We start from the raw sequence: 20,721 nt of genomic DNA on the forward strand, positions 1-20,721 counted from the left end.
CTTGAGAAGGGATATTTCCTCCTCCTAGCATTCCTTTTCTCTTTGACAGCATCTTTCCTGAAGAAGAGACCAGACAGATTTTAATTATTCTCAAGACTTTCCTGAAATACCAGTGTCTTGGCACAGCCCTGCTGTGTGCTGGCACAGGCGGCTGCCGTAGCCTCCCAGGGACCATGCATTGCCCCAGGCCTGTGATGGTGATGGCATAGCTGCGTCCCATGGTACTGCAGTGGAGATAGGAGGCCACGGGAGGGGCTCCCAAATGGAAATGCATCAGAAAGAGATTGCAAGAGAATTTCTGTCCATTTCTCTCCGTGGACAAAAAAATGTTAACACCTCTCAGTCCCTGGTCTTTCTCTAAAACAGTTATCTCATCATCCTGTGTCACCGTTTTGACACTACAATTTAATTTCAAAGGGAAACCAGCGAAACAGCCAGAGAAGTAGCACCTGCAGGCAGGTTGGGGTGACTGCTGGGCCCCCCAGCTCTTTTTGCACAGGACTGGGGCCTGTGTGGGTGCTGAGGAGCCCAGCTGAGCCCTGCACCAGCTTCCAAGTGGGGCACTGCCCTGCTGACTAATTATGGATGATGCATAACACAGGCAAAACCCACTTAGCTTAAACAACCTGCCTCTGCGGGGAAATTCATCTGGATCCAGCTTGGTGTATTCAAAGCAGAATAGCTATTTCTGACCAACTGAATCTATTATTAACCTTACTCCAAGCTCTAAAATTAGCCAGACTGAAAGTACAGATGAAGACTAACATTAATCAGGTAACTTGGTTTGTGCCTAAGCACAGGAGGTGACTTTGTACACCACTGGAATGGAGGATCTTTTACAGTGAAAAAGCTTTTATTTCTGAGGGGATGCAGTTTCCCAGAGTAGACAGACACAGAATGTTGGCATGAGGCACCTTGCTCTGCACAGGCCAGCACGCAGTACACTAGCAGCGTAGAAAGGTCCTGCCCTCACAGGACTGTAGCGCCAGGCCTTGGCTCTTCACAAGGGGGACACTAGATGCGTCAATCTCCCCAGCAGCTCCGGCCCACCCTGAGGCCGGGTGACCTGCCAGCCGCAGCCATGCTCCCCCCTGTGGAGAAAGGAGTAGGTATTTTTCTCCTAAGACCTCTTGGTTTCCCAGTAAGATTTTTAAAGTATCAGGGTCATTATCAAAATCATCAAGAATACACACACAGCTGTGTAACACAGCAGCAGCCAGGGCACCTTGCTTGCACAGAGCCCAACCATATAGCTGGCTGCCTTGTGTGGCACTCGTGCTGCAGAGCACTAATGTAGTTAACTTTCCAAAATCCCAAATTAAACACTTTCCTTCAGCATCTCATTTATGCCTTGTGAACAAGGAGTTTTCAAGCACACTTTACCAGGCAGAAGGCAGAAAAAAAACTTGATGGGCAAAGAAGGCCTTTCTCACAGGGAAGATTTTTGGGGAATAAAAAGATGTTTAAGTGCTGCTGCCTGTCCCACATCTTTCAGTAGCATATTTGGAACTTTCTTAACGTATGAGCCAGGCCATGTTTGCTACATGTCATCATAGCAAATCAAAGCAATGGGTCATTTTCTACAGATTCTGTAATGTCTGGGTGGGTGCAGCACTTTCTGCACAGGAGCTGTGCTCCTGGATACTCCTATGCCTGTTCAGTCCCACTACTCCTAAACACTGGGGTTATGCCTCCTGGGCAGGCTGAGACAGGGGTCATTGCTTCTGATTTTGGGACATTTTTGTTCACTTGTTTTTAAAATGTAGATGCAGCTTACAAAGAGCATTCCCCTGTATGACTCAAGTCCCTTTCAATGCTTGAATGGAAATTTCCACCTTTTTAACATTTTTTTTTCATTTCATTACATGTCCTCTTATGGAAGGCTCCAGGTAGGAAGCAGAACAAAGGAATGGCAAGGAAACCCAGGAACTACTTTCTGCCCCTCTCCTCCCCAGTTCTGCTATTCAAGCTTTCAAGTGGCAGAACAGATGGAGTGCAGATACAGAGACAGGAGAAGGCCTTTGGTTTTCCCTAGATAAAACAATTTTAAATCAAAAGTCCACTTTTAATCAAATGAGAGCTGGTGATTTTCCTCACATTGTGTTATTACTGAGCCGTCCTGTGTGTCTTGCTGCCAAGGCAGAGATGCAAGCTGGTACTGCCAAACCCCTCCTCTGTGCCCTGCCCAAAGGCTCTTACCCATCCAGCTCTCACCCATCACACCCCTGACCCACTTGGCACAGCTCTGGCTGAGCTGATTGCTGCTTTTGAACATACGGGATACCCCTCAGTCTGCAGTCCTACTTTTCCTTCCTGTTTTTCCCTTGACTATATACCAGAGCAGGCTCTATGCTGAATGGTTATCTGGACTAAATGTGCCAATACAGATCTGTTCCAGTGACATGCTCAAGAACTTACAGCATATTGTTCTGACATAAATATCTCGACCTACACGACACCCATTCCCACGCAGCTGAGCAAGACTCAGAGCTTATTTTCTCTCCTTGCTTTCCTCCCTTCTCTTCCTCAAGGTTTCTAGAGGACAAGCCGGACCTACAGCGCCCGACTCCCGCCGACCCGCCCCTCCCCTGGTAGAGCGATTCCTGCCCGGCCTTTCTTCCCATTCGGGCACTGCTCAAACGCTGCCGTCCGTGGCGGCGCGACAGAAGCCCGCCACCGCTACCACACAGCACCGTATCGCCCACGCCGGGCCCCGTACCCGGCAGGGGGCGGCACCGCACCGACCCTCGCCCCCTCTACCACCGCCGGGCTTCGCTCCCAGTAGGGGGCGGCGCCGCCCCGCCCCTCCGAGCTCTCCCCGGTGCACCGCTGCCCCCTGGCGGCCAGAGGTGGCACGGCAGACTCCCCGCGGAGGCGGTGCCGGCGGAAGGGCCGCGGCCGGGACCGAGGCGGGGGCCGAACCGCGCCCGCACCGGCACCCGCGGCTTGTGAGGCCGAAAAAGAGAGAGGAGTGCAGTTCTCTTCTCTGCCCTGCTGCAAGCGGACTTCGCCAGGGCACCGCGGAGCCGGCACACCCGCGCACGGCTCCCCAAGGACACGGGTGGGCTCTGTGTTCATGCAGATTTCTGCCCCCTCCAGTTACGCCTGAGCCAACCCATCATCTCCGGGCTCTCTCAAAGCCCTGAAGTAAAGTCGAGCGCACGCGGGAGCTGCTCCAGCCTAGGAACGCGCCTAAGAAACTTGAAATAACCCTCAAACTTCCCATGTGTTCTAACGCACCGCCTGCAGCTCTCATTCACCCTCCAGTCACTGCTTTCCCAGTCCCCACAGCTCTTCCCACCAAGGCGGAGAACTGGTGCCCCACGAGCCCCCTGCGAGGGGGGAACTCTGCCAGAGGAAACCGCGCAGGGACGTGCATTGTTGTTTAAAAGTCACAAAGCACGGTTTGGTGAAGAAAGAGACGCTTTTCCCTTCCCTCAACCCTTTCGGCACTGCTTTAGGGCTCAAGGTATGCAGCAACACGCAGGGAAAGGCTCAGCGCTGGAGAAAACAAAGACACCGAAGGAGTCCTGGAAGGTCACAAGAGGTGTGACAACCTCAACAGGAAAGGCAGGAGCTGCAGGAGGAGGCACTAGGTGTGATTGCTAACCAGCGTCAGGAGTCATTAATAACACCAGGACCTTTCGATTACTTACTCTGCCCATCCACCCAGACAACTTCTCTTAAGCCCTTAGAACTCTAGACTGTAACAAAACAAAACAAAAAATAAAGAACAACATATCAGCAACAGTTTTGGCAAGTCCTGCAGGAATGGGGAGGGGAAAAAAAGCGGCGGCGGTGGTGAGCTGATTCAATGGGTAAATGCCTGGAACTAGGGGCATGTTACACCCTTGTCAGCAAAGGGGAAAAGCTTCCCAGTAATTAGATGTCTTTCCTCTGTTGAGGTACCTTGACACTCACATCACATCCCATCATCTTCTTGAGAAAAAAATCAATCTTTTAAAGCTTAACATCATGAGGCTTGTTTTCACAGCCATGGTGCATTGCTGTGGTACCTAACAGGCTCCCAATGTATCTTCAAATCCTCCCTAAAATACAGACTCAAATAAGTTTAGTATTTCTTCTCCTGGAAACAGCACCAGTAAAAGTGTTTTCCCTTCTGCTAATGGAACCAAAAGAAAAATAAGCCATGCAAAGATTGTATTTCTTGCACTGCAGCACAGTGGTAAGTGTTCCAGCTGCAACTCCAAAGCACCATCTCCCACCTGAAACACAGCTTGCCTTCTTTGTATGCAGATTCATAGAAGACCAGGTTGGAAGGGACCTCAAGGATTATCTAGTCCAACCTTTCAGGGTAAGAATATAGTTTAAATGAGATGGCCCAGAACCCTGTCAAGCTGGGCCTTGAAACTATCTAATGTAAGGGAAGCCACCACCTCCCTTGGGAGTTTATTTCAATGTCTAATAGACTGAACGGTGAAAATATTTTCTTCTGGCATCCAGTCTGAATCTCCCCAGTAGCAACTTGTACCTATTACCTCTTGTCTTTACCATGTGACTCTCTGTGAAAAGGGAGTCTCCCTCCTCATGATAGCTGCCCTTTATTTACTTGTACATGGTTATGAGGTCTCCACTAAGCCTTCTCTTCTCAAGGCTGAAACCAGTTCTATCAGCCTTCCTTCATATGACAGGTCTTCAAGTCCTGTGGTCATTCTTGTGGCCCTTCTCTGGACTCTTTCCAGCCTGCCCACATCCTTCTTGCATAGCAGGCACCAAAACTGTACACAGTACTCAAGGTGCGACCTGACCAGCACCGAGCAGAGTGAGAGAATGACATCTTTATCCCTGCTTGTGATACCCTTATTAATGCAACTCAGCATCCTGTTGGCTTTCTTTGCCACTGCAGCACACCATTCACTCATGTCCACCAAGACTCCAAGGACCCTCTCTATAGTGATTCTCTCAAGCCAGGTGGCTCCCAGTCTGAGCTGCATTTCTGAGTGATGTGTTCCCAGGTGCAAGATCCTACACTTGGCCTCATTAAACTTCATACAGGTCCTTCTTGCCCACTCAACCAGCCTGTTAAGATCCTCCTGGAGGGTGGTTCTCACTTCTTGGGTGTCAACTTCCTTGCTTATTTTTCTGTGGTCAGGAACCTTCATCAGGGTGTTCTTAATTCCAATATCTAAATCATTAATGAAGATATTAAACAGCATTTGGCTCAATATTGACCCCTGATGTGCAGCAAGAGCCAGCTCTTGCCCGTGGCTGCATGTGCTGATTGAGCCCACTCAGCCAAGTGAGTCAGGCAGAAACAAACTCTTATTTACTGCTTTGCTGTTTGAAAGTTTCACCAGAAACAAAGTTTTCTATCACTTAAAAGTGCAGCACGCAGACTGACTGTGCTTGTCTTGAGAAACCAACTCACCCTGCCTACAGCTGTCCATGCATCTGACCTTTCCACCCAGTTGTCAGTACCAGAAATTTCATTAAGATTTAAGCAAGAGCCTAAACACTCTCAGGGAAAGAGAGAGGATTGAAACCTCACAGCTTCCATGAGAAACGTCATTTGCTGTTGCAGTTTCAGTGTAGCTCACAAGAGGCAGCAGATACATTCCCAAGAAGAGTTTCTACTTCCCATTCCTCCTCTTTGTGTTATGTTATCTTGCTTCAACACATCTAGTTTACACAACTACACAATCTAACACTCTTCCTTCAAAGTCAGACAGAAGACCCAAGCAGGCGTTCCTAAACTGTTCCACAGCTGATTTGCACTGAACTGTATAGGAAATTGCTACTGAATATAGCAAAACAAAGCAGTACTGCTACTGAATGAAGCAATACAATGATGCCTCTTTTTGCTTTTTGTATCCTGGAAAGACTCACAAAGCTTTACAGATGCAAACCAAAGTGCTTAGGTCTGAGTTGAAGGTGTCTGCTCTCCTACAAGGTGCTTTGTATGGCACACTCTCCAACTACAAGATTGCGTATTTAAATACACACATCTCTAATTCTCTATTTGATAAGAAGCATCATTTTATTTACCATTGGGATTTGTTTTACTATAGGAAGTATAAGTAAGGGAGTGCCTTTGGTTGCCACTCAGCTTAGCACACGCTGCATGCAGCTTCTTGTTTCCTCTGACTCTTCTCTGATGTTTGTCCCTTGTCACTGAGGTCAAAAAAGTCAGAGGATTTGGGGTACCTATTGCCAGGGTACCTACTGCTGGCATACTAGACTGGTACTCAAAGAAATCATTATACATACAGGGCCCAGTTACAGATACTTTTTACACAGTTTGCCTAATATTACACAAAAAAGCCGTGACAAGTTAAGAAATTTGAGGAAGAGAATTGTGACCTCTCAGCTCTCAGGCTTAATACAGCCTCAGAGAATTAGTGTCTACTGCTGACTTTTATCTTTGAGGAGCCTTCCAACATCTGCAACACCCTCTGCTTTTATTTCATAAGGCAGCTTGGCTTTTAAAATGCCTCAGATATATTGAGATAAATGTCCTGTGCAAATGAGTAAACAATAATCAAACACAACAGAGGACAACATAACTAAGGAATGCAGCATAATCATTGCACACTTCAGGGATTGGATTGAACTAGAGCCTTAGTTCTGCATCTTCTAAATATTGCAGCCTTAGCATTATTAATGTAGCCCCTATACATAAAACTAGCACAGAACACAGGTTACATAACTTAAAATTGACCAGAACTCAACAGTCCTCAGTTACTGACACTTGAGTCTAATATTTACTCAGGAAATAAGGAATTATGATTAGAGAGGATGCCAGAATTTGTCAGTGAACATTTCTGAATTAGTTCTCACTGAAGAGATATTAAGAAGCTGCTAAGACATCAAAGTAGCTTAAGTACTGTCAAGCCAACACTATATATAATTTCATTCATCACATGCCTCAGAATGGAAATTTTCTTCCCTCTACACATTCTGCTTACATCCTCAACAGTGTTACATCCCATTAAACACCATAAAAGAATGATGAAGTAGTACTGAAGAGGAAAACACCCAATAAAATATGTACTTTTAAAACATGAATTTGACAACACACTAATGGGCATGAAAGAAAGGATAAGGGCTTTGGGCTTGCAGATCAAAGAAAACTAAGAAGACATCACCTTACCTGGTACCCACACAGCACTCTCATCTTTAGCAAAACTTATTAGAACAGAAAAGGGGAAAATAAAACTGTATCAAAGTGTTTGTATATGTCCAACCCTAAATATCACAGGTAACTACAAAGAAATACTTTGAGAAAGAGTACAGAATTAGGAAATGCTTTAAAACCATCTAAAAATGTTGAAATAGTTAATCATTAAGCTTCCATCCTCATACACTCAGACACTAAAGCAAAATCACTCATTACTCAGCATTAAGAAGCCAACCAATATTTGTATTTTTAAACATGTGACAAAGTTTACTGCCACTGTACCATGGTTAGGTACACAACCATTAGCCTTTCTACTCATGCCCTGCATTTGGAGAACAAATAACTTCTCTTTCTCAATCCCACAGCTCATGTGAATGCTTCAGAGGGACTGAGCAGACAGGTTTCCCCACAGCCCACCCAAGATTTGTACCATACCTGGGCACTGCAATGAACAGAAACAGGTAAGCCCACTATGTCCAGGTCTTATACACAGCCTCTTAATAATGTGTACAAGCAAACCCGCATTAATTGAAGCCCACTTTTGCAGTTTATAGATTACTTTAGACAAATGTGTCACAAAGAAACTCTTACCTGCAGCAGAAAGCCCTGCCAGGTAGAGCGGGTGAGCTATCCACCCCTGGCACAAGGCTCATCTGCCCATGACTAGCTGCCAGCTGGTGAAGCAACAGGATAAAAGAAAACATAGGCAAAGGAAGCAGTGCACTTTCCTCCCTGGTCTGCAATGGATAGAGAGCACACCATGCTCATTTTGCACACAGAAATAAAAAGCAAAGCAAGGGCACCATTTACCTTTCCTCCCCATTGTTTGGGTTGCAGTTGCTATTGGACTCTGAGGCACTTTGCTCTGCTCAGGTATAAGGGCGGCTTCAGGTGTCTCTTTGCCCTCCACCCTTTGTGTTCCATTCTGAGGCGCCTGGTGAAGGGATGGCAGCAAGAGCAGCTCTGAACAGTAAAGCAGAGCACAGCCACCAGTTGGGCAGCCTCCTGATCCCTTTGCCAGCACTCCTCTTCCCACCTCTGTTGCCTTAGGTGAATGTCATGAGGGAAGCATTGGATTGAAATGCAGTCAGAACGTTGGTAAAATGCAAAAAAGTAGCTATATGCCCCAAAATACACATTTGAAATGAGGGAGTTGCTTTCTCTTACCTTGGTTACTTGGTAACTTTGCCAGGCCTCTGCAGAAGGACTACAGCTCAACAACATTTTCATTTACTCCAAATACAACATTCAAGTTCAAAAGCAGGTCAAAGTGGCACTGGTGTTTGGCTGACAAACGCTTTAAATTCAAGCTTGCTGTCAGAAAAGTAAATTCGTCTGAAGATGTAAGAGCGTAAGATGAAAAATACAGTGCCTTTAAAATGCATTTCCACTTGAGCCCCGAGGACATCTAAATCAGCCATAGTACTGGTGGTTAGAAAAGCATTTCATATTTCAAACAGTCTAGGCCGTACATCAGCCTTAACTACAGCTGGAAGTTATCCCTCCTTTTTCTGCTTGATCACTGGAGCAGGGTTCTGGTTAAAATCTCATCCCATACATTTCCTTCTTTGTAAAACACGACATAGGCCTCAAACAACTGCTGCACAACTAAGCAGTTCAGGACAGAAAGAGACTGATCACAGGGTATGTTGAGAGTGACTCGGGTGTCCACAACATGCCTGCTGTGGGCCTCTGACGCTGGCCCATCCTGAGGAGCAATAGGAAGTTTTGCAGGCCAGGAGACAGGCAGCTGGTGAAGTCTTCCCTGCTCCTGGCCTCAGGGAGCCAGCCGCTTCACACAGCCCTGCTCCCTGCACACGGCCGGTAGCTCTGAGGAAGTGACACGCACCTCCAGACTAAACAAATGAGCAGAGAAAGCAGCCAAGTGGGAATTCAGTCTCCCCCACTCACTTTCCACAGGCAGTGGCCTTCCCCTGTGTGCTAGAGCACTGTGCACCCAGGCCTGAGGAGACTCTCCCCTTCTGCGCAGGAGCAGGTGGCACCCATCCCAGAGACTTGTGCCTCACCTGCACCCAGACAGTACTTTGGTGAGGTTACAGAGATACGCTGGCTGGCTACCCTACAGCCTGTCTCAGTGACCCTGTTCCTTCTTCCCTAAGGGAAGCATTAGCAGCTGTGTTACAGTGCAGTAGGAAGTAAATACTTGCCTGTTTGTCCTTCGGTTTGCCTTGTTTTTTTTAACTCTCCTCTATGGTGCTGCACATCCTCACTGTCCCTGCACACTCCTCAGTACTACGAATGTTTGTTAAGGACCTTTATAACCAGTATAAAATTGAGCATGCCTCATCCACACACCACACTGAAGGAGAAACAAGAATGTTTATTTGTCTGTAATAAAGAATTATCTAAACTACTCTAAGCCCCTCAGGAAAATGAAGTTGAAGTTCACAATTAATTGACAACATTCTACAAGGCTTAGGTTTATTGTTTCAGGGTGGGGGCTTTGTTGTTTTGGGTTTGTTTTTGCTGTATTTAAACGAGTGGTTTCAAACATGATTTTCTTTGTGCACAGGCATGATCTTTAGAACTTCTAGGCTTCATTTTTTTCTAATTTCACAGCAGTAAGGCTACTAATTTAAAGCTAATTCTCTTGGAAAGTAAACATCCACAGAAATGCCCTGCTTGTGTCCAAATGCCAATGTAAATTGGTTTTGTCTTGATTAGCTCCCATGTGAATTCAGAGACTCATGCTGCCATTTTAGGAGTCAGTATAATATCTCTTTTCACTTTTACACACTTCATTTCTGTTCTTCACAATGCAGATGTGTCTCTCTTTCACATTTATTCACTTAAAATACTTAGTTTTAGCACTTTGGGGATTATAGTTTGTGTACAGAAGGTTCTAGCTCTCCACTCATGGCTGGAACCCAATGCAGGGCCAGCAGGATCTGATCATTCCCTGTGTGTGCCAGAGCAGCAACTGCTCAGTCTCTGTCTGAAAAGAGGTATTTTTTTTTTTCCCCCACTCATGACAGGTAATGCTTCAGCAAGGTTCACCCCAAAGCCTGAACCTCAAGCATTAAAAATGTATAATTTAAGAAGATTCTCAAGTTATTACATTTAATCCCTTTGGGGGAAATGGGGAATGATTTTGTGATTAAGGACCTACTGTGGGGCTCAAGAGAATTAGTTCAATTCCAGGCTCTGAAACAAGCTTCCAGGTTCCCCTGGGAAAGCCTATGCAATCTCCTATCTCACATGATTCAATGGACACTGGTAGGATAATTTATAAGTGCATACAAACCTCAGACATTGCAGTATCAATAACCAAATAAATGCACAGGTAGGAGCTGCGTAGGCTGCAATCATTTTGAGAACTGGTTAGTCTAACAGTAGAGCCCTCTTTGGATAGCTATTACTTACCACAGAAGTCATACTTATGTTTTTAAAAACAGGTATTAGAGGGAGTCTTGAAAAATAGTAAGTTATACTAGTATTTATTCTTGAGCCAACAGCTAGTTCTTAATGGTTTTTGCTAATGCATTAAGTGAATGAAAAAAAGCTGCAAGATAAAAATCATTTGGCAGGTCTTGCAGAAAGACAACTTCGTTCTCGAGCACGGGACTATTCTCCACGGTTTGCACTGCAGGCAAATTTTGCTCTGTTATTATGATCTATATTTAGTATTGTTTCTTGGCAAAATTAAATTTATTAATTGCTTTCTTTAGTAGAATGAACAACTTAAATAATGGAAACTCATCTGACAACAGGAGTTATGACAGAGCAAATCGAGCAAGCACTATCAGAAACATGTAATAGTGAATTTACTATGTAACCTTCTAGACAGAGAAGCATTCCACTATACAATCCACAGTGAAAGCATTAGCCTATCTTTTAAAAGAAAAAGATGTGGTTACTCTAAGTACACACATTAGGAAATTTTTTTGTGATGAACTATCAGCAGAAGTTTTCCCCTATAATTATGGAAAGCAGCTCTCATACACACTGGAAATACATAGAACTACTTCCTATTTTAAAAGATATTGCAATCATTTATAAATCTGACTCCTTCCTGAAAACATGTTGTACCTATTATGGCTGCAAGTAATACCTCTGATGTATCTAATGCATTGCAGAAGTTACTTTCAGTGACTTAGTGTATGCTTCATATACATCTAAATTATTTTCTTTATGAAAGTAATTGCCTCACTGAAACGCATCAGTGTTTTCAGTGTGGTTTCTTTATGTTCAATCTCTAATCAATAATGTAACCCTAATATTAAGTATTTTTGCAGGATTTACCCTTTATTTTGCAAGCATGAAATCCCAGTGTACTTGATATATCAGTACAATGGCTGATAAAAATATTTTTAAAACTGGCACTTCATTGGCTTGTAGTTAACAATCATTTACCTGGTTGCTTCTCTACCTACAGTTATTTCCATATTTTCCTTATTTCTTTACATTGTTATAGCTTCATTTATAATGGAAATAAAACCAGCTGAAAATACAAAACACCCCAATCCCAAGCAAAGTCAATATTCATGAGATCAACGTAAATCTATCCCAAAGCTGACAGTTACTAGGTGAGAAAGTTATACCCACAATTCTAGCTGAGGCTAAAGTCAGTCCTTTCACTTTCAGCTCTCTGTAAGGTAAACCTCAAAACCAACTTTCCATGACTTCAGACAAATTCCATTCATCCCATACAACACACACCGAAAGCCAGGTTTGACCAGACCTGCCTGTTCTAATTTGAATAGTCACGTGAAGTTCACCCATAAAATGAAACTGGTGACAACTGTGCAAAATGGGTAATTTTATTTTGTTGCTGTTTAGCATCCTCTAATTTAAAATTACAAAAGGTACAACACTGATGTTCATTAACATTTCTCTTAATAGAAAAAGCCTTCTTAAATTTTTCTGAAGTTTTCCCAAGGCTGGAGTGCAACATAAGGTGTGATGCATGAGTGGTTACAGGACTTCCACTACTGCCAGTGGTATCAGCTGTGTCTTCTTTGTTAAGCTCCCTTTGATGCTGTAGTGATTTAACATGAATAGCTGTGATAAAATAGAACAAACACAGTAAGACAGTTGTAGTTTCTGTATCTTGTTACCCTCCCCACATACTTTAGATATATAAAATCAATTCTCCCTTCTATCAGTGAAGGGCTAACTGCCGTCTCAATGTTTCATTTTACTGTATTATCAAACCTAACAATTTGCTATGAACTTTTGATTGTTCCATGTCCTCATTCCATTACTGAAGTGGAATAAAGTTCTCCAGCTAGAACAGCTGTGAGGGTTTTAACTAGAAATGATTTACAGTTATTAAACCAAACAGCTACAGATCTTTGTCACTCTCACCTGGCACTGGCGAAAGGCCAGGTGTCCTTCCAAGCAGTGGCCATTTTGCAGACTGAACTCAGGAGTATCATAGAAGTATAAATCCTTTAGCAGGCACTAAAAGAAGTGGAAGATTATCGTTTGCCTCTGACAGTCCTGTTTGGAATTGGTTTGTTTTATATTGTCAACTGGTTTAAGACAAACAGGAAAATCTGCTTTTGTTTGCACAGGATGCTCTTACTGTGATGGTCTAGATACATCTGGCTTAAGAAATGCCAGTTACCTATCTGAAAAGAGGTATAAAAACATGTAGGAGCACTGCACACAAAGCAGTGACACCATGCGCCAACAACTACAAATGCCTTAGCCTTTATGATTCATAGTGTCCAACTTTAAAAGACATACAGCCACTGAGCTACAAGTATAACCTTACAGCACAACAGAGCACACTGACCTGCAGAGTTACTAATATTAGCATGAGCACACTACAAAGTAAAACTCTCCTTGATATTAATGTTAGCTTGCACATGCAAGTTAAAACAAATTAAGTACAACTGGTATAAAAAGTGAAAGCCAGATTTAATTTATGAGAGATTTTGACATGATCAACATAGTAGAGATCATCCAAGGCTGGCTCTAAGCACAGATTTTAATTCATGAACACGACGCAGGTTGCTAGTTTGAAGCTAGTATTCATTCCAAGGAGTCAGACTCAGGGCTAACACTGATAGCTGTCAGGATCATAAATGTGGCTTCTTTTTACACTACCATTTAATAACATAAAATAATTTAGTTAAGCAGAGGTCTCAATATTTTTGCCAACTTCCCAATTTATCTCAATTATTAAAACAGTATTTAATTTACCTCATCTGCTAGTCCTAGGCATCCAAGAATATGCATGTTTAAAATCTGAACCGCCCTCACTGTTTCTGCTACCCTTTTGGTTTTCAATGAGCTTCAGTAACTCAAAAGAATTGCAACCAACTTGGTAACTAAAAAAGAAAGCTTTGTAGAATGGGCAAAGTTCACAACAGGGGAGGGAAAAAAAAGCCTTTCTAAAATAGCCAGGTGTTCACCTCAACCCTTAGCAACTTCAAACAGCTGCAAGGGCAGTAGGTGAATCTGATTTCAGACTAAGGACATGAAAGGTAAGCTTTATATTCTTATGCTTTTATAATGTTAGAATGAATTCATTTTTAGATACAGAATGGTATACTCCTCTACTCTCCTTTCACATAAAGTTTGCTCTGAAAATAGCATAGCTGAGTTCCAGTCTTTCAACTACTATTTGATCACTGCCATATATTTGCAAGTTCAGATTTTTCTACGTCCCACTTGTGTACTTGATGGCAGTATCTACTATGTTTTGTTCTACTTTTATGAGGAAATGTACTGTGGCCAGTGATCAAGTCAGTTATGAAAACAGTATGAATTACTTTGAAATACAAATCTAAAATAGAATTGGAAGAAGAGTCCATGACAGTCTATCACCCAAATGAAGTTTTAACCTGAGGAAGGGGTGACTGGTCTCAGAAAGCAATCCTGCCTGGCAGCGGAAGAGATGGAATTTTACTTATGAACTGGGAGGGAATGCTTGTACATTGCCTTTATCTACATATTTAATGAAAATTATATGCCCTGCATGTTGATATTGTATGAGTAATTATGGAATCAGTCTTGTGGGGTTTTTCTTGTTTGTTTGTTTTTGATTAAATAAAATGCAATTATAACTTTGTTATTGCTCTTTTAATGTGTGTGGAGCAAAACAGACAGAAGAAACTTTCTAAAATCTTTGTCACTTACAAATATCTTTCAAGGCTACAGAAAAGTAAAAGCAAGGCTTTTAATTATTTTAATTCTGGACTGCTCAGGTGATTAATAATAAATACTATTTCATTTGTCAGGAGGTTGTAGTGTCAGTATTGTTGAGTAGCACGTTTGGCTCTTTGTTCCTTTATCTTGACTATTCATTAATTCTGGGGGTTTTATACCATTTCTCTGACAGGAAAATTACAGTTTTCAGCTCTTCATTTACGATTGGCTCAACTTGTTGAGCTGATCCTAAAAGCAGTTACACTCAGTTTATGTTCTATATCCACTTACGTGGTGTTTTAGTTGTTTTCAAGGTATTGTTCTATAGAACGTTATAAATGACTGGACCATACAGGCTGGGGGAAAACACAGCAGATCAGGAGACTAATGCAAATTATGGGAATGCTAACTAAAGGCCATGTTGGATGAGGCCTTGAGTAGCCTGGTCTGGTGGAGGGTGTTCCTGTCCATACCAGGGGGGCTGGAACTGGATGATCTGTGAGGTGACTTCAAACCTAAACCATTCTATGACTCTTCATGACACGTTGTTTTCAACTTCTGTTGAAAGATCAGTTCAATGAGGATTAGTATCAATGAACAAAAGTGGTAAGCAGTTCCTCCAAAGATATTAATAGCACAAATAAAAGCCTGCAAGAATGTCACTATCCCCTTATCACAAAGGGAACCAAGAATTTGCTGTAGAGTAGCTCTTAAGATCAAAAAGGCACACTATTCCAAGTCTGTAATTTACACGGGTTGCTGGGTTTCTTTTTTTTCCTCTTTAGAGGTGTTCTGCTGGATTTTACACTAACTTAAGTTTATACACCATTATATTATTGAATCTTACTAAATGCAGACTTGCATTCTTCTTAATGGACTGGTGGATATCACTAATTTAAATGCTTATGCATACATTTTTATTAAAACTTAACTATTTGACAGCATTAGCAGATCATCAAATACCCACTTTGCAACCCTAACCTGTGAAAGAGCAATTGCCCACTAGGTGACCTGTGTCCATGTCCTTTAACATGTCTAGTTCTGTGAAGACTATATGTACCCTACTTGAGGATGCACATTCCCAGTAATACAGACACTGGCATTTTATACATAAATTTTTGATCTCTAGTACCTGCCATTTATTTACATATCTGTGGAAGCTTATTTATGTAGCATTTAGAAGATGCCTTAAATTGTATTTCAGGAAAAAAAGTATTTATCCCTTCAAGCATATCTTTCCTGTTCTTTGCAGAGTCACTTACTGAGTTCAACCCAACTCAGCCCAGGTGTTTTTCCCACACTTAACAGAACGATGTCTAATGCCCAGAGGTACATCTTACATCTCACAGCTCCCTCACTAGGCAGTCATCTGCCAGATCAGCTGCTTTGTGCAAAACCCTTGTACACTCCTGTTGCTCACACTCAGCGGATAGATTCCCAAAAGTCTTAACAAGGAGAGCTGGTGAATCCTCCATAGGCACATTATGATGCTCTACAGAGAAGAGCTGGCTGCCTTTATCAAGCTGATGTTTTCATCTACTTCACACCTTTACAAAAAGAACAAAGTAGCCATCAGGTCTGTGCAATGTAACAATGAGATTTTTAAAGCCTTCAGTATTGCTATAGCCCTCCTGCAGCTGCAGAGGTTAGTTTTGATTTAGCACAAGTATATTAACTTCATTTGAAAGATAAAAAAACAGTCTTTCCTTCCCACTGTCAAAACATTATTGGTCACCTATGATCTAGATAGATTCCCGATTCCATCCAAAGAGTTTCACAACCCCCTATATGTCTCTTCTCACAGGTAATTAGTGATAGAACAGGAGGGAATGGCCTAAAGTTACAACTGGGTAGCTTTAGACTGGACATTAGGAAAAAAAAAATTCAGGGAAAGAGTGGCCAGGCATTGGAATGTGCTACCCAGGAAGGTGGTTGAGTCATCAACCCTGGATGTGTTTAAAGCTCGTTTCGACGTGGTGCTTGGGAATATGGTTTAGGGGTGAATTTTGTAGAGTAGGGTTATTGGTTGGACTCTGTGATCCTGAGGGTCTTTTTCAACCTGAATGTTTCTGTGATTCTGTGAAATAATAGGATTCATTTCAGATTTGTTACCTAACTGGAGAACAGGGCAGATCATTTCCCTTCAGAAGAAACTGCCTTTTTACTATTGTGTTCCTGATGCAAAATTTGTGCACCTGTAGTAAAACATTCTGAAATAAACACAGATGAAAAAGGATTTTTAATAAAAATCTATGCAAGAAATAAAAATGAAGTAATTTCCATATAACCTCCTGTAATTAGGAAGTGATGGGTGACCATTTGTTGTATGCATTTTATGTCACTTGAGCAACTCAGGACAGGTATTTAATCACTCCGTGTATTATGAATTATGTGAAATTAATTCAGGGAAAGCAGTCTCATTTTAATGAGGTCAAATTCCCTTACCCAGAAGTGCAATGAATCAACACTTAAAATTGTAATGGGTTTAAAGAAATTTAAACTGCAGCTGTGAATGGGGCCTATTTTTAAACTGAACTTTCTTTTGATAGAATAATGAAGTATGATCACAGTGCAAGAGGAGAGTGCTACATTGGGCTGTTCAAGAATACAAACCTGTCATGTTTAATTTCTTGGAACACCTGTGCAACATCTGACTTATCCAAGGTGTATTATTTCCACCATACAATCAGGTTCTTGTAACTGATTGCCTTTAACTCTAGCATATTCCTCTGAAGGAGAGACGTAGGTGATATACAAATAAAAGTCTGTGTCATTGTTTGCCATTGCTGTGCTGCTGTTGCCATCCTATGTGTGCCAGAAGCCACAAGTACCAAATTCAGTGTTGCTGAATTTGGTAAACAGTAAGCTACTTCTTGGTATTGTAGAAAGTGTAACTGTGATCTCAATTTAAAGCCACACTCAGGAGAGTTTGAACTTGTCAAAGCATAGTAGGAAGCTGTAATATACACACAAGAAAGTTTTCTTAGTGATTCCTGTTGGATTATCTTTTAGTGCTAGCTTTCAGAGTGAAATATAAATGATTTCAATAATTAGTGTATGTGGTATTTCATTCTCTTATCATCCTAGTATACAAAGAAATATTCAACTAAAAGGCACACTTATGAAATATTAAATCAGAATTAGTGTAATTTGTTAGTAGCCTATTTTAACAAAATGCTGACGATGGATGACACAGAGTAGTGATCCATATGCTCTGAGGATAGATGCTAAACATTACCCTTTCAAACACTTATTGATATCTTGATTCTAGTCTTTTAGACTTGTAAGGTCCCATTTCTTATTAATAGCAATATGGAGATGAAAGTCAAAAGCTCCATTTGCTTTATCAACAGAAGAGCTTGCTAACACTATCCTGAAATCACCAATGGGACAGTAGACAATAAAGAGTGAGCTATGGCTCATTTTTCACACACTGTATCACACCTACCTTTTTTTTTTTCCAACAGTCCTAGAAGTGTTTCATTTACAGATTAAAGCACGATATTTGGGCTTGAAGCAACTGAAAACAAACCAATTTATCAGCTTCAATTATTTTTAATTGTTGACAAAAATTCAAAGTCAATTCACAAGCTGCTCTGATTACCCCACATGATCTTTGCATTTCAGGCACATTAACCAATCCAAATACAGCAGCTGTACTTCTTCCTATCTGAATTTCAAGTCTCTCTACTAAACATTTTGACAGACCACTAAACCATGACGGTGGCAGAGAATTTCCAGCTTGCATTTGAAAAGATTATGTATCACTACACTTCTGCAATACTCCATCTACTGAAACAAAGTCTCTGGTGTATTCCAAATCATATTTGAGGATCAGAAGGGGATATGTCAAATATGGAGGTCAGTGAGAAAGGAGTTAAAATATTGCATTTACAGCTCCACAATTCGATACAAAGAAAAGCAACTGCCTCAGCTTAAAATAATTGATGACTCTGTTATTAGATGTGTGAAGGCAGAATATATGATCTACATTTCCTGTAAGTTTCAAATGGATTAAATACACAGAAAGTGATACCAGTAACAAATGTGGTGTAAAACACTTGGCTACAGGGAGGAAGAGAGAACATCAAAGTTAGAATATCAAAGCAGCAATATGGAATTCAAAGGAGGTACAGATTAGATTTCCAGTTCTCTAGACAGGCCTCTTACAAGAAGACCTAATTTTGCATATTTGAGTGGTTAAGATCTCTGTATTCAAGTTGACCCAGCTCACCCCCAGAAGATAAGCAGCGATGTAACAAATATTCTTTTTCAGAATTAAGCACACTTGTGACAGAAGTTTGCCTGTAACATAATGTTACTCTGATAATTCCTTTTTCCAAAGTGTTCTTCCAGTTTTGCTTCACATACTGAGAATTAGAGGCTAGACAAAAAGTTCTGTGCCCTCAAATGTTCTTTTTATAGAGCCACCTTCCATTTTTCCTTCTGTTGGCAAACATGAAAACACTCTCTAATTAGAAAGGTATCCAACATGCATCAAAACCTGCAAAGATTACTCAGGCAAAATTAGTATCTGAAACTACTTTTAGTATGGCTAGAGTAAGAGACTACAAAACCCAACCAAATGCTGCAACATAGGGTTTTAAACAGAAAAGAGAAATGATGATCACAAAGATCAGACTTCATTCTCAGATCAGGTCCCTCATGACTGTCATACCCCAAAACCTGGGAGATGCATAAGAAATTTTAGGACTAACTAGAAGTATGAAGGAGATCCAGAAAGATTAAATAGGCATGATCTTCAAACATTATCTACATATTTGCAGGGTCACATTTCTGAACTGGGTTACAGTCACCTAGGTAATTACCATCTCTGTAATAGAACTGGCTGGGAAAAAAATCTTAATAGAAACCTACTTTTTCTCCTTGCTGATGGCAACAATGACAGTCAGAAGATGCTTCAGTCTTTCTGCATATGTTAGTAAAACTGCAGGTAAAGCTTGTCTGTATACCCTGGTGCAGTCATCTCCAACCAAGTTAAAAAATCAGTTAAGCAACAGCATAGCCTAAACTATTACAACATTACCAACTTTTCACTACTTTAACATTTAAAAATACTGTCAAAAAAGTAAGACTAGTTCTTTTAGACAAGCAGCCTTTTTGCCCTGAGAAAACTTGTTAGACATGCAAGAAGGCATAAGAAACATGATTAAAGCTGGTTGCAGATTCTTCAGAACTTACTGATAACAGCCCATTCATCTATTCCAACCCATAGATAAATGATTTTTGTCCCATCTTCTCCTGAACTTTCTTCCATTTTGGTGCTGGGACTCAAATCTCTCTCACTGCCTTCCCTTGCAGTGAGAAGAAAAAGCCACTAGGCTGCCTTTTTCCTGCTAGTCAGACACCAAGGCCTGAACTGTAACATTTTTCACCATCATTACAGAACATATTTCCTAAATAATTTAAGAGCCCTGTTGAAAAAAATACCCACCCTGTACACAATGTAGGCAACCAAGGTAATTTCTGGCAAGTCCCTTCTCCAACATATAGTCACCTTCCCATTTTTTTGGATATGCAAAATATGTAGATCTGTTATTCTTTACTGGGTGTATTCCCCAAGTAACTAAGGAGATTTTTGTGGTCAAATATCTGTTCTCTTTTGAGCTGACTGTAGTATGTTCACACTACTAATTCTCAAAACACAAACCACTTCCAGCTTCTAGTTTCCAGTCACGTATCACATCTTGCAACCCTACTCCAACTAAACGGATGGCCATGAGCTGGAGCCCTGAGAAGTAAGCCCTGCTGTCACAGCCTGCCCTACAGCCTCAGTGACAGACAAACCCATGGACTGCCAGAAGAGATAATACTGTAAAGGTGAAGGTGGTAGTAACATGGACCACCTACTGGCTGTTGTAATCTATACCTTCTGCTTCTGCTCTTTTCGGTATCTGGCTGAATGTTTCAAATTCTGGACATGGATATACAGCAGCTTACTGGCATGACCTTGTCAAAACAAGTTAGAGGCAAAAACACCAGGGAGAATAATAATTGTCACATTCTGCTAAGCATTTATCTGGAATAATTTGTCTTCACGGTCTTCTTTGCAATAGTACAGGAGGAATGAAGCAATGAATTCCAGGTCCATTGCTTATGGGCTTGCCTGTGCAAAACTAACCAAACCAAACAACACAACAGGTAGTTAATTCAATTAGCAATTATTCCTCACACAGATATTCCCCCATGCTACAATGTTCACATCATTCATTAACTTGTTCTAGTCATCATGAGATTAATGACTTTAGACAATGACAGAAAACTTTCACAAGTATCCTTCTCTACCCTGAAGAGAAGTGCCTGTACATTTTTGCCATTAATTTCTAACAAGGACTAAACTTATTTCTCACAATCCTGTGTTCACCTTATTTCTACCATCCCATTCCCCTTTTACTGGTCAGATCTACCCACTGAGCTAATGCAAACATGAGTCCCACTTTCTA

The 20,721-nt window shown here is 41.6% G+C and overlaps 1 long non-coding RNA gene across 1 annotated transcript; it reads right to left on the reverse strand.

The window, feature by feature from the left end:
- Positions 1-11,922: 11,922 nt before the first annotated feature.
- On the reverse strand, positions 11,923-19,254 carry LOC128898141 (uncharacterized). The gene is made up of 3 exons (XR_008462722.1): positions 19,136-19,254; positions 12,467-12,732; positions 11,923-12,160 (listed from the first exon to the last, which is right to left on the reverse strand). It is a non-coding gene; the product is annotated as an uncharacterized LOC128898141 (long non-coding RNA).
- Positions 19,255-20,721: the final 1,467 nt, after the last annotated feature.

Source organism: Dryobates pubescens, chromosome 19 (assembly GCF_014839835.1).
Source record: "Dryobates pubescens isolate bDryPub1 chromosome 19, bDryPub1.pri, whole genome shotgun sequence".
In the NCBI taxonomy this organism is placed as follows: domain Eukaryota; kingdom Metazoa; phylum Chordata; class Aves; order Piciformes; family Picidae; genus Dryobates; species Dryobates pubescens.